This window comes from Pleuronectes platessa, chromosome 14 (assembly GCF_947347685.1).
Source record: "Pleuronectes platessa chromosome 14, fPlePla1.1, whole genome shotgun sequence".
Classification (NCBI taxonomy): domain Eukaryota; kingdom Metazoa; phylum Chordata; class Actinopteri; order Pleuronectiformes; family Pleuronectidae; genus Pleuronectes; species Pleuronectes platessa.
This window is the reverse complement of record NC_070639.1, coordinates 9,426,643-9,439,635: the sequence shown is the minus strand read 5'-3', so window position 1 is coordinate 9,439,635 and position 12,993 is coordinate 9,426,643. Positions and strand designations below refer to the sequence as shown.

Below are 12,993 nucleotides of genomic sequence, written 5' to 3'. Positions count from 1 at the left end.
TATTTCTATTGCAACATTTGGCCCAGACAGGCAAACATGAGCGGAACGCCCAAATACCATCATCTCAGGCGTTATGTGGGCTGGATGACAGGGTGGCAGTGTGGGCCAAATCTGGGCCAAAACAATTTCGCTATGTAGGAATGGCCACTCACCACTGTCACCACCGGTTTTCATAGATTGTAACATATGTATTTATTATAGATTATGAGCCTGAATAACAAATTTTTATTATATTGTTTTACATTTTTGGTATTTTTAATAATAATAATAATTAAAACAAAACATATCTAAAATAATTGCAAGAATATGATGATACTCAAGTCTGGCCAGTTTTTCTCTGTATTCTCTTCACCTGTTATACCTGAAATTTGTTTTGATAGTTTAGTGTTGTTGTGTGTTAGCTGGAGTCCAGTTTGCTCTTGTTTTTTGTGTCAGTGCTTCTCACTAAATGCTGCTGCTCTCGACTGAAAATACTGTGGATATTACTTGTGTTGTAACCAGTGAGGAAAGAAATATTGAGAATTGTTAAATGTTAAAATACTCCTTTGTGAATGAAAATGCTACGTTCCCAAATCAATAAAACTACTAATCATGTTCGACCTAAAGCAGCGTTTTAATGTAGCTTGTCGAGGTGGAGATCATTCAGACTGTTTTATACTTAATTACTCTACGTATAGTTCAAGGAGCCGGCTCTCATGGTCCGCCCACATGAATAATACTTTTCTTTCTTACATCATCTCTCGGGACTGTGTGGGTGTGAACTGACTGGGCTTGACGTCTCACTCACTTCTCCTGTCCGTCTCTTTTCTGGACAAGTTACAATTTTATTATCCGTGTAACAACATGTCGTTTGAGTTTCCAGCAGAGCTTTGCACAACTAACACCTGAGCAACTTATAGCTTGTATAAATAATGTTGTAAATAGTTTTGATTTCTTAGCTTTTTTTCTACATTTGCACACTTGTTTGGTCATGTAGCTTCTCTGAGAACTGGCCCCAGTTCTTCTGTGGATCGGCCTCGTCGTCCTCTGCCTCTTCATGTGTTTCCAGTCTGTCTCCATGATGTGAAGATCAGCTGCAGCACTCTCCTCACGTCGCTGGATGTTTATTTATGACTCTGAGGTCACCGTCATGCTGCAGAAGGAATTAAGGAACCATGTGAAAACGTACGTTTTAAAATTAAATCGAAATATTTACACTTAGAATCAGATTATCAATATCAATTAAATGACGGACCTCTGGAATAACAAGTGGAATATTTTCCTCTGATGTGTGGTGGAGAGGAAATAAAGAAATAAGGCAGCAAAATGAAAGAAGCATGAATTGAAAATATTCAATTAAAATACCTTTAAACTTTACTACTTTTCCCAGCTGTCTACCTCTGCCAATCAGGGTCATGTCATCATCACTTCATATTCATCATCATCTTTACCCATACAACTTTGGAGCGGATCCAGGAATTTGTATTCACTTTCAATGACATTGACAGATAGGGCTTTTTTATTGAGATTTTCACCACTTTCCCAGAGAATAATTCATGGATCATGGTCTTGAAGTCAGACATACGATAGTCAGCTATAGTACCATAATAAAATGCAATAAAAATACATTTCATAGAGCTGTAATGACTGTGAAGTATGTGGTGAATAATCTTTGAATAATCTAGGGGGTTTCTCTTTGCAAATATAAATTCATCGATGTCGAAAACGAAACGTTACACATGCAAATTGGCCAACTGGAGTTCCTGGGTAGTATATTGCAAAGAGCACACACAGTCACACAGAGCTCCATTGAGGGATCTTCAGTCACTGCACTTTACTGCTGCGGCTGGCACAATAACATCTGTGACTGGAATTACCCAAATGATAAACCCAAGGACACCCACCCACCCACACACACACACACACACACACACACCCACACCCACACACAGACACACACACACACACACACACACACACACACACACACACACACACACACACACACACACACACACACAGACTGTTACATCCGGATCTTGCGGCTGGTTAATGTCACTGCTCAACTGGCCACTACATTGTTTTGTGGTTTCTTTTGAACATCTTAACAGGCCTTCTTTATGGATGCTCGCTGTGGATTACAGCTCCAGGGCGCTGTTACATCACATTTTTTAAGTGTGCGTGTTTGTGTGTGTGTCTGTATCTGTCAGATAGGGACAGAGGAAAGAGAGGGAGAGTGTGTTAAAATAAGTGAGAGAGAGTGAAAAAGAGAGAGTGAGCAGTTGAGCTTGAGTGGGAGGTGGCTGTCAAATGAAATCTATGTCAGTACCAGTGTTTTTCTCCTCAGATGTTAAATTAAGCCTCAAGTCAGGTTTCCTCCAAGACTTTCTCCTCTCTGTGCGGCCCGATGCCAAAAGCGGCCCAGCCTTACCCTCCATGTGTACTGTGAGCAGAGCTCCCCTGAACACCCGCGGGAGCATGGCTCACCTACGAACAGGTGGCACAGCAACACAGCACAGCGCATGGCACACTACCCTCAGGGAAGCTGTTCTTTAAATTTTTTAACAATAATTTTGCTGCCGAAAAAAATGAACCTGTTTCTACCACTTCTTTTGTGTGAGTTCAGTTTATTCGTATTCTCGCCTCCGATATTTTTGCGCTTCTTCAGCTCCTCTTCTACCGTGGCCCTCTGCATTAGCAACTCATGGGTTATGCAAAGCTTACATCATACAGCCATTGAAGTATTTGTGCCTCTGGGAAATCGACCACTGACACAGGGATTACCACAGGAAACTCTCTCCTCCCGCTGTGGCAGTAAGAAATAGCAACATTTAAACATTTAAACCCTACCAGACGACATCCCCTCCAGTTTCATTAAATCTTTATACTGAGGTTGTTGTACAATACCAAGATGCTGTGTGTGTGTGTGTGTGTGTGTGTGTGTGTGTGTGTGTGTGTGTGCGTGTGCGTGTGTGTGTGTGTGTGTACGCGCGCGTGCGTGCGTGCGTGAGAGTTGGGAAGCAGAAGGAAATTTCGCTGTCTGTTTTGTTCTCTTATTCAGCACTGTTCACTCACAAGACTGTAATTACAGCAGAAAGAGGATGGAAAAGTTTTTACCCCTACGCACGCACACACGCACACACACACACACACACTAACACACACATACATAATCTAGTCTTTATGCACAGGCAATTAGTCAGGACTATTACTCCCACAGCAGCATTGTACTTATTTGAGCACTCAGAAATGAACAGTGTGGGCAAAGTGTTATATAGATGAAATGTTTGAGCTACATGTGTGTGTTTGTGTGTGTGTGTGTGTTCATGTGTGAGAGAGAGAGAGGGAGAGAAAGAGCATTACGTTATTTTGCGTACTGAATGCCAAGTAGGTTTGTTAATCGCAGATGTATTAAAACAATTTGTTTGACAAATCCAGTCAACAGACCTGACTTTTATCAGACGCCAAAATGAAAAAGCTGCGTAAATGCAGACTTGAATTCTCAGAGTCTCCGAGAGAAATCGAGGACACCCCCGGTGAGGGCTGAAGCGAAGAAAATCATTATATCTCAGAGTTTATGATGACGCATTTAAATGTCTCCCTTTATCTGAACAACAATGGAAAACTCAAAGAAAAGCAGCTTACTTTGGAAAGGACACAAGCAAATATTAGGCGGATGAAACGTGCCATGAAACAGGTCATTGAGCAAAGGTGTGGAGATACAGAGCAGTGGTTTAATGCCTCAGTTCAGATGAGATCAGAATCAGAATCAGAATCAGAAAGTATTTATTGCCAAGTAGGTTTATACCTACAAGGTATTTGCTCTGGTTATTGGTGCATACAATGAACATAGAACATAAAAACATAAAAACACAATAAATACAACACACATAAGAAAGGCAATAAAAAGAAACAATATATATTTACTCACTATTTACTTCTTAATTACTCCCTTTTTCTAATATTTATACAAAGTAACATTTATTTACACATAAACATATCTAAATAAAAGATATATAATAGATAAAAGATATAAAAAGTGAAGTGAAAAGTGAAATGCAAGATGCAAGACAGTGAACAGTGTCAGATTGCAATATGCAATGTAATGCAGTATAATATAATATAATATAATGTGTTAATTTAACACATCCTTGAGGTGTGGGGGCGGAAAGAAGTCAGAGTCAGGTGGGGGTCAAGGGCCTTGTTGATAAGGCCAACTGCAGCCGGGAAGAAGCTGGTCTTGTGGCGGGAGGTTTTGGTCCTGATGGACCGCAGCCTCCTGCCCGAGGGAAGAACCTCAAAGAGTTTGTGACCTGGGTGGGAGGGATCAGTGAGTCTGAGTGTGTGTTGTTGTTGTTGCACTGGTCAGTTTTCAGTTCCCGGCAGCATTTCAGAGCATCACCTGAATAATGTGCAGTGGACAGTCTAGTGCTACAATATTTTAGTTAGGGAGGAAATGATGCTGTCACATTATGGTCAGTGAGCGAGTGGATATACAGTACAAATATGGAAAATCCAGTTGTCCCGACACACTTTACTATAACTCCCGTCTTTAGCATTTAAAAGCAGCGCATGAACACACAATACATTATTTATACTGTAACTGTGAGCAGATCGAAATTTTCAATAATATATTTTTCAAACACCATAGACACCAGAGAAGCATCTCTATATAGGTCACAAATCTAGCCTCATATCCATCTTAGTGGATGGGATATAGGTCTAGAACAAAAAAGTCAAATTACACGTCACAATTTTTTCTCAATGACGGTTTCTGTTATTTTAGGCATTTCTTATGCTTATGTTTGAGTGTTTATGTAATACAGTAACTTTGGTTTGAGTTATTTGGTACAATAAAACAAGGTGAATGATCAACAGCTATATGGGACTGAGTTGTGATTGGCTCAGCGTGTGAATTGGTGGGAGCCCGTTACCACAGCTCCATACCTCCATCACTTCCGCTCAAAATCTGTCTTCAACACAAAATGACAAGGTTCCTATCCAGGGATTTTCAGCTTCATTTCTGAATAGTGTAAGAAAGTGGAGACGTGTTGTCTATCTCTATATTTGTACAATCAAAAATAGGCATCATACATTTGCATATAAAAAGTAATCTTGGATTGGATACATTTATAGGTATTAACAAGACAAACAATAATCTACAAATTAAATAGGAATCTACCGATAAATAGTTCAAATGAAAAAACAGTCTATATGTACTTCCTTTAACCATACATGAAAGAGTTCAAACATCAATATTGGGATTTACAATGCTAACAGTGTAAGGAAAAAATTGCAAATTGGCTAACTGGCTAGCAGCGTTTTTTTTCCTTTTGTAAAGCCACAGGTAAATCTAATATGACACACTCAGAACACGAAAAAATAGAAACGTCCTGTTACCCTAACTTCTCAGGGTTTAAAAGAAAAAACATTTCGGAAAATCCAAGTGTACAGGTCAGAGGACTATATAACATAGATTGAGTCGTTTTTAGTTGTTCAAATGAAGAGCTGTTACATACTAAATCTTTAAATAGAACGTGTACACCATAAAGTATGCTTGTCCAGTGCCGTCAGTATGTGTGCGCCTCGCTGCCCATCAGTAGCTTGGATCCTGTGCTGCAGTGTGTGTATTTGATCAGACTGTTTAGCATTCAAGAGCAAGCCTCAGCACTCAAGTACTCTCAGTATTATGCTTTTAAATCACTCCCCCCAGAGGAGCGCAGGGATAGAGAGAGCGAGGAGGGAGCAGTAAGGGATGCAGAAACAGAAGGATCCTTATGGGAAGAGTGAAATTCCATAGGACAAAAGCCTGTTATTGAATTCCTGTCATGATTCTCCGGATAATAACCTCCACTATCCAGCCCCCGAGAAGCATTTGAGGTCTTGCACAATCCCAGCCCCAACCGGTTTCACTGTACGACTGCGTACAATCCACTGCACTGTCCCACCACTTTCTGGAAGCTACTTAACGCCTCTGTATTGGATAAGACCGCCTGTCACTCGAGCAGAGCTTATGAAACACATCACAATACATCCCATATGTATGTGAAATGCCAAACGACCGAGGTGAAGTCATGCCCTGTTAGAGAAAGGATCCAAGCTTTAGCTGAATGCTAAGCCTGCACTAATCACCGGGCTGCAGGAGCGATGATGAGGCCTGATTGCTGGTGTGATTTGAGCCTCCACCGACCCACAGCTCATCAATATAGCTCACAGCTCGTCTCTGTAACACACTGCACTGCAGCAGGACGCAGGCCGGATGAATATTTATCAAAGCCATAAAAAGGCAAGGGAAACAATTTATTCGTCACAGAGAACAGGCAGGGGCCCAAACTACCCTGGCTGCATTTTCGAAACAATGCTGTAATTCAAACACACGGTGTGCCGGGGAAATGCATTGATATCAAATTGTTTGTACACAACCTGGTAGGACACACTGTCAATGCCTCTGCTTCGGCAACAGCCATGATGTCTACAGGTTTTCCGTCCGTCCCATTCTTGTGAACACAATATATCAAGATCGCCTTGAGGGCATTACTTCAAAGTTTGGTCCAACACATCAGTTGGACTCAAGAATGAATAGATGTAGATTCAGTAGATGGATTAGAGACACCACATCTTTCTTGAAACTGGAGAAAATCTGATATACTCTGAAAGGTTCCATACAGAGGTTTGAGAGAACCTGGATCCCTGTCTAGTCGTACTATGAGAGCATACAAAGCCCACTACAGGAGAAAGACTATATGGAAACTGGGGGTGGACGGGTCTTATTGTGGGTAGGGGTATAACCATTAGATTTTTGGTGTGTAATTGTATAATTGTATTGATTACCCAAAAAACAACAATAAAAAAGTTTTAAAGAAAAATAAAAAAAAGAATGAAAAAATGTAGAATTCGCTGGTCAAAGGTCAAAGGTCAAGGTCCCTGTGACATGACAAAACACATTTTAGTCTTATGAATGCTATATCTCCATGACATCGTAAGGGTATTTGGTTCACAGGGTCACTTAGAAGTACGGACAAACTGATTTGATTTTTGGGGTCAAAATTCAAGGTCACAGTGACCTCACTAATCACATTCTTTTGCCTTGTGAATGCAATATCTCAGAAACACTTCCACGGAGTCCTTCCAAATTTGGTACAAACGTTTTGGGCTCATGGATGAACTGATTAGAATTTGGTGGTCAAAGGTCACTGATCGAAACGTGAATCAAATGGACAATAGAATGGACTTGTGAACACAATATCTTAAGAATGTCTTGAGTGAATTTCTTCAGATTTGGTGCAAACCTTCATTTGAACTCAAATATGACCAGATTAGATTTTTGTGGTCAAAGGTCAAGGTCCTGGTGGCCTCACAAAACATGATTTTGACCTCTTGAACGTGATATCTCAAACTCTGCGTTTAGAGGGATTTCGACCACTCAAATATGAACACATTACATATGGTGATGAAAGGTCAAAGATCACAGTGAATTCATATTATTGTTAATGTTTAATGTCAGAAACACATGTAGGAACTGATACTGCACCGGTCGGCAGAGGGATACAAGCTCAGGGCTGTATTTCTAGTTTCACTTTTTTTAGCTGATTGGTGAATGAAAAGAGGACCAGGTATAGTTGAGTGTTCTCTAGATTAGAATAATTGTCTCTGCTAATCTGCTGGGATTCATTATGGAGATGACATATAGGACAGTTCTACCTCCCGGATTATAGAGTGAAGAGTTAAAGCCTTTCAAGCTGCATGTCCGCAGAACGTTCCCAAAATGTGAGCAAACATGAAGGAGAGCGATTTTATCCTCTCTGAGTCCACCCTCCTCTTGCCCTCAGACACAACTCATCCCCTCCGGTTCTTGCTCAACCCCCCTCAGCCCAGTGAGCTGGCTGAAGACAACCCCCCACACATCTTATTAAACCCTCGAGTCTACAGGACGACCCTTTCATGTGGAAAAGATTTAAGCAAGGAGGAGAATTTAGTGAATTCTGTCCTCATTTCCGTATGCTGTACGCACCAAATCCCCAGAATATATTTGAGTCTGGCTGTGTTCTGGCCTCAGAGACCAGCTTTTCTCTCTTTTTTTCTGTATTTCTCCATTCTGATTAACTGAGAGGGCACATTTGATGTGCTGGCTTTGATTAGAACATGTTAAAAATACCTCCTCCCCACACCTCTTCATCTACTCCATCCTGCCTTCTGCCGCCCCTCTCGGTCCACCTCTCCCACTCTGTCTGTACTCGGCTTTTTTCCACTCTAATTTTTCGTCCACATAGATTCCCTTTGTCCCTTTCTCCTCGTATGATTAAAGGCTTTACTTCAGATGTATATTTATCAGATTCCTTGCTTCCTTGCTATGATTATGTTTCTTTTGCTTTGGCACACTTTTTCTGTTTTCTGCCGGAGGTCAATGTTTGATTATAGCTTGGTTCTCCCTTGTCTTGATGAGTGGTGCTGTCTTCCTGGTGCTCTCCCTTCCTATCAGGCCGAGTGACCTTGACAGAAAAACAGAGAAAGTGACAAATTCAGCTTCTCTGGTTGGAAAAAAAACTAAAAAAACATAAAAATGGAAGAAGCATAGAGACAGCTCAGGACCACAACGTCTGATTATTTTGTTTCACATATCTACGAGGGAACAAAATACAGCTTAAATGATGAAATACAAGAATGAAGGTAGGATGTATCATGAACTCCTGTTGCTCTATATTAAGAAATTATAATGGCGCCTTGTGTCTGGGGTTGTTGAGCAGGTGGACCCAAGATGCCAAATCAAATAAACAGAGGGTTCACAAAAAGCCGAAAGTGAAAAAACCTAGAGCACACTGGGGAAAACACTAGGAAATTACGAGAGATAGACCCGGCGCAGAGGAAAGAATTATATACACAGGGAAGTCAATTGAACACAGGTCAAACCCATGAGGACCAGTGCAGACATCACAAGGGCGGGAAACAGGACAAAGACAGGAAGTCAAGATGGAAAATACACAAGGAGCTGAAACTACAAAAATAAAACAGGAAACAGAACACGGGGATAAATCATGAAAAACAGGAACAGGTCAAATACAAACATAAATACATGGAGGTTATAATGAAACTGAAAACACTCTTCATAAAGCGGCGAGATTAAACAGTCTGGAGCTGTAGCCATGATACGTTGAGGTTAGGTTCTTTTATTATATGTTCTTTTTGATTATTTGTCAGCTGAAATCTCATCTTCAGCCTTTACAGTGGCTTATTTACACTTTCAGCATTTACTGAGCAACATTTTCCATTACTTTAGTTTGGGTGTAAGTGCAGTATTAACTCTCTCGCAGCTCTATTTTTGGCTCTTTATTGGCTAAACATACAATGATATGTTTAACGGCTAACCACTAACAGCTGCCTGCCGTTTGGCGCTGAGCAGGCAGTGTGTGTACAGTACAAACAGTTAACTGCTGAATATGATGCAATGGGAGATTTAATCAAAACGGTAAAGTCGTGGGTGGACAGCTGCAAGGACAATAAAACTATCAAAGAGAAACAACGCAGTTTAAAAAAAAAACTGTGTTAATTCGTAGACCAATAACTTTTGACTCATCTCATATAGTAATTTTATAATATTTTAATAGTGAGGAACAAAAAACAGGATAAATTATTTTCCCTCTAACCCTTTCACTACATAATGTCTGTGACAGATTTTAAGCCTTTTTTGTCCCCTTTCTTAACCTTCTTTGAAACAAAATGAACCAACAAATGTCATATTAGTACACTTATCAACCTAATATAAACAATATGATCCCTAAGTGCTGCTTGTTTTTTCTGTAATATTTTCAGCTCGTGGTGCACGCTCGCAGGCTTTAACAGGCTTTAATAGATAGCTGGCTCTTGAGTATTTGGCACAGTCTTGAAATATATCAGTGAGATTTGGTGCTTCTCTTCCCCTGTCTATTCTGTCTCTCCTGCTGATTGCACATCCAGACTTATGATTCCTCTGCAGCACAGGCAGGAATCCATTCAACCAAGGACAATATCATAACTGTGTGTTATGTCTGCAGAACGTGTTCGAGAGCGAAAGAGAGCAAGAAAATTAATGTTTGCCCAGAGGAATTACATTCTCCGCCTCTCGCCATACCTGCTATTCATCCAGAGAAGAAAAAAGTAATGAATTTGGCACTGAATCACTGCAGATGTTATCAGTTGCATGGTGCATAATCTGCAAGCTTCTGATGAACAGACTGCACATTTCATTCAAAAATTCCACCGGCACCACAAACAATGTGTGAGTGAATATTTTATGGAAATATAATAGGATGTGATACTGAGGAAAAAAGGAGGCAGTGCAGGTAGTGCAGACAGTACAGTGTATCTCCAGGTAATAAGGCTTCTATTGTTCCTCAGTGTGCAGGTGCACGCTGAAGGTCAGAGCTGAAAGTAGAGCCTGAGACAGAGTTTAGGGCTGGTTGCTGAAAAGCTGTGTAATTGACAAACCATCAAAAGTTTCACCACCATGCTGTATGGGGTTTTACAGCTGTGCTAAATGCTAATGTAACTATGCCATAGATATATATGAAGATGGACGACATGACAGCTCCTGAAAGTGAAGCCAATCTATCATACTGATGTATTTTCTAATTTTTCAGATAACTTTGTTTTTGATTCGTTATTTATTTGATGTTAAGGTTAGAGGGTGTCATGATTGACATCTGAGACTGCCTTGTGATTGTGATTGCCTTTTGACAAAAAAGATTTGCTAATCCAATTGAAGCACAATGTGTAGTTGCATTGTACCATTGCGTTCTTCCTTTTTGGGAGCTCCAAGCACCTGTATAGCATCACATCTGAAATAGAGAAGAAAACAATCTTAAGTGGTGGCTGGCTTGGAGTATCGCAAACAACGGCTCACTTGACCGCAGTCTCTCTGCTCATTTGTCAATTTCTGTTGTTAGTCACTTCCGTTTTCAACGTGCTCGTGTGCAACGTCTCAGCCTCCCGAATTGACTTTCTCTAGTTTCAAAACTCTTAGCAAGAATTTTGCAAGAAGATTTACCCATCCCCTTGATAAGGTTCATTTAGGTCAACCATCTCTCTTATCTTTGTAAAGCAGCCTTTTCTCACAATTGCATCACATACACAATGCCAAAAGTAACTACAAAAATGAACAAAATTCTGAAGTTATTAAAAAACAATGGCTGGAGGGTATATGGTCTGTTTTGTAAAAAAGGTACAATATTTATTAATATTTGTACTTTACTGGGTTAAATAACAGAATCTGTATCTTTCAAATAGAGAATAAAAGCAGGATTGATAGAGAGGTGGACAGAGATCATAGGACACCACAGGAGATGGCCACAGCCACAGTAAATTCGGCCAAAAGGAAGTTTTGCTCCCACTATAAATGGAAGCCATTTATCATTCCTTCATTGCAGTCGGACAAACATTCTCGTTTTTCTCCACTCTCCATCTGTCATATCTGTCTCGCCACATCTATCATTCACTGTCATTGCCTCTGACTCCACACATGCTGTGCCACTTTTCCTCCACACTTTTAGTTTGAGCTCTTTCTGCTGCTTTCAGTTCTCATCACTGATGATTTCTCATCCATTAGAAATAATCTGATGGGTAGACGCTGAATATTTATTACAAAGAATTACTATGGATATTTACACTATCATGTCATGTTTTTCTTTGTGTATAAATGGCAATAAATAGTAGTATCCAGCTATGTTAGTTTAATGATATCCTGAGGCAGAAAGGCATCATGGGAATCATTGTCTTCACCGAGGTTGAGGAATTTTTGACCAGCCTCATACAGTACTGTGCATAGCACTATATATTATTTATATAATATGTATTGTATATTACACATTTGTTTGTACAGGACAATAATGCCTGTCTAATTCCACAGATACTCCCTTCTCTCTCTCAGCAGTACCCAAGGTCAGGTTACAGATAAAGGCCAACCTACAGCACATTGTAGCGTCTACTTAGGGACTTTCATATCTAACTCAAAGGCTCCAGACAGAGAGGACACCAACTTCAGCTGTGTTTTGATTCCCATCCCAGCAACACGACCCTCCTCCGCTTCAAACTCACATCCTCTTTAACTTTCTCACCCCATTATCTCCTCTTTTGTTTCAGCCTCTGTCTCCTCTGTGCTCCCTCCCACACCCCTCTCACCCATCACTCCACCACACATTCAGATCTTTGTCTGTCAACCTCTGGCACGGGGATTGTTTATTCAGCCATGCATCACGACTTAGCAACCCCCCTCCCCCTGTCTGAATATCACTTTCTTTTCCCCCCCATCTAATCTGTCCCCCTGTTCCACAGACCCACACACCTCCTGGGGTTTGAAGTCAGGGCAGATCAGTATGCTTAGTCATTGGTTCTCTAGTCAGCCAGGAAGTCACACAGGAACAACGTTTACAGATGGTTCAAACCGGAAAGAGCAAAGAGGAAAGAGATGTTTGGGTTTGCAGAACGTTCAGCTATGGGCCAACATATGGAAACATGGTGTGCAAGATACAGATCTTAGATAACGGCGACAGTTAGCAACGGCTTGTAAATACCTCTGAGAGTTTAGGGTAGGTGGATAGCAGTTACACGTCGCCACCACAAAATATTATTATATTATTTATAATATTATAAGGTATTTCATTTTTATTCTTATATTTTGAATGAAGTTTTTCATGTTATTAGTAAACATGAACAAGATTTTGTCTTATCACTCTAACACTCTACATAATGACATCAGATCCACACACAGGTCAACAAGACAACTCCAAACCAGCTCGTAGAAAATAAACAAAAAATAAATAAATAAATGCAAACTGCCGCATGTCTACATCAATGTTATATAACCTATTTACAGTGATTCTGCTGCATTTTTGTCATAATTCATATTTTCCTTTTTCATTATCATATTTGATTATCATTGATAAAGAATAATTTAGTAACAAAAGAACATTTTAACATCGTTAAAAACAAAAACATTTCTTTGAGGAATGAATGATAATTTCTTTATAATTGGAAAAAAAATGT

General features: G+C 40.1%; 1 long non-coding RNA gene across 1 annotated transcript; it reads right to left on the bottom strand.

The window, feature by feature from the left end:
* Positions 1 to 7,454: 7,454 nt before the first annotated feature.
* Positions 7,455 to 10,931, bottom strand: LOC128456295 (uncharacterized). Its single transcript, XR_008341820.1, has 2 exons — positions 10,741 to 10,931; positions 7,455 to 8,468 (listed from the first exon to the last, which is right to left on the bottom strand). It is a non-coding gene; the product is annotated as an uncharacterized LOC128456295 (long non-coding RNA).
* Positions 10,932 to 12,993: the final 2,062 nt, after the last annotated feature.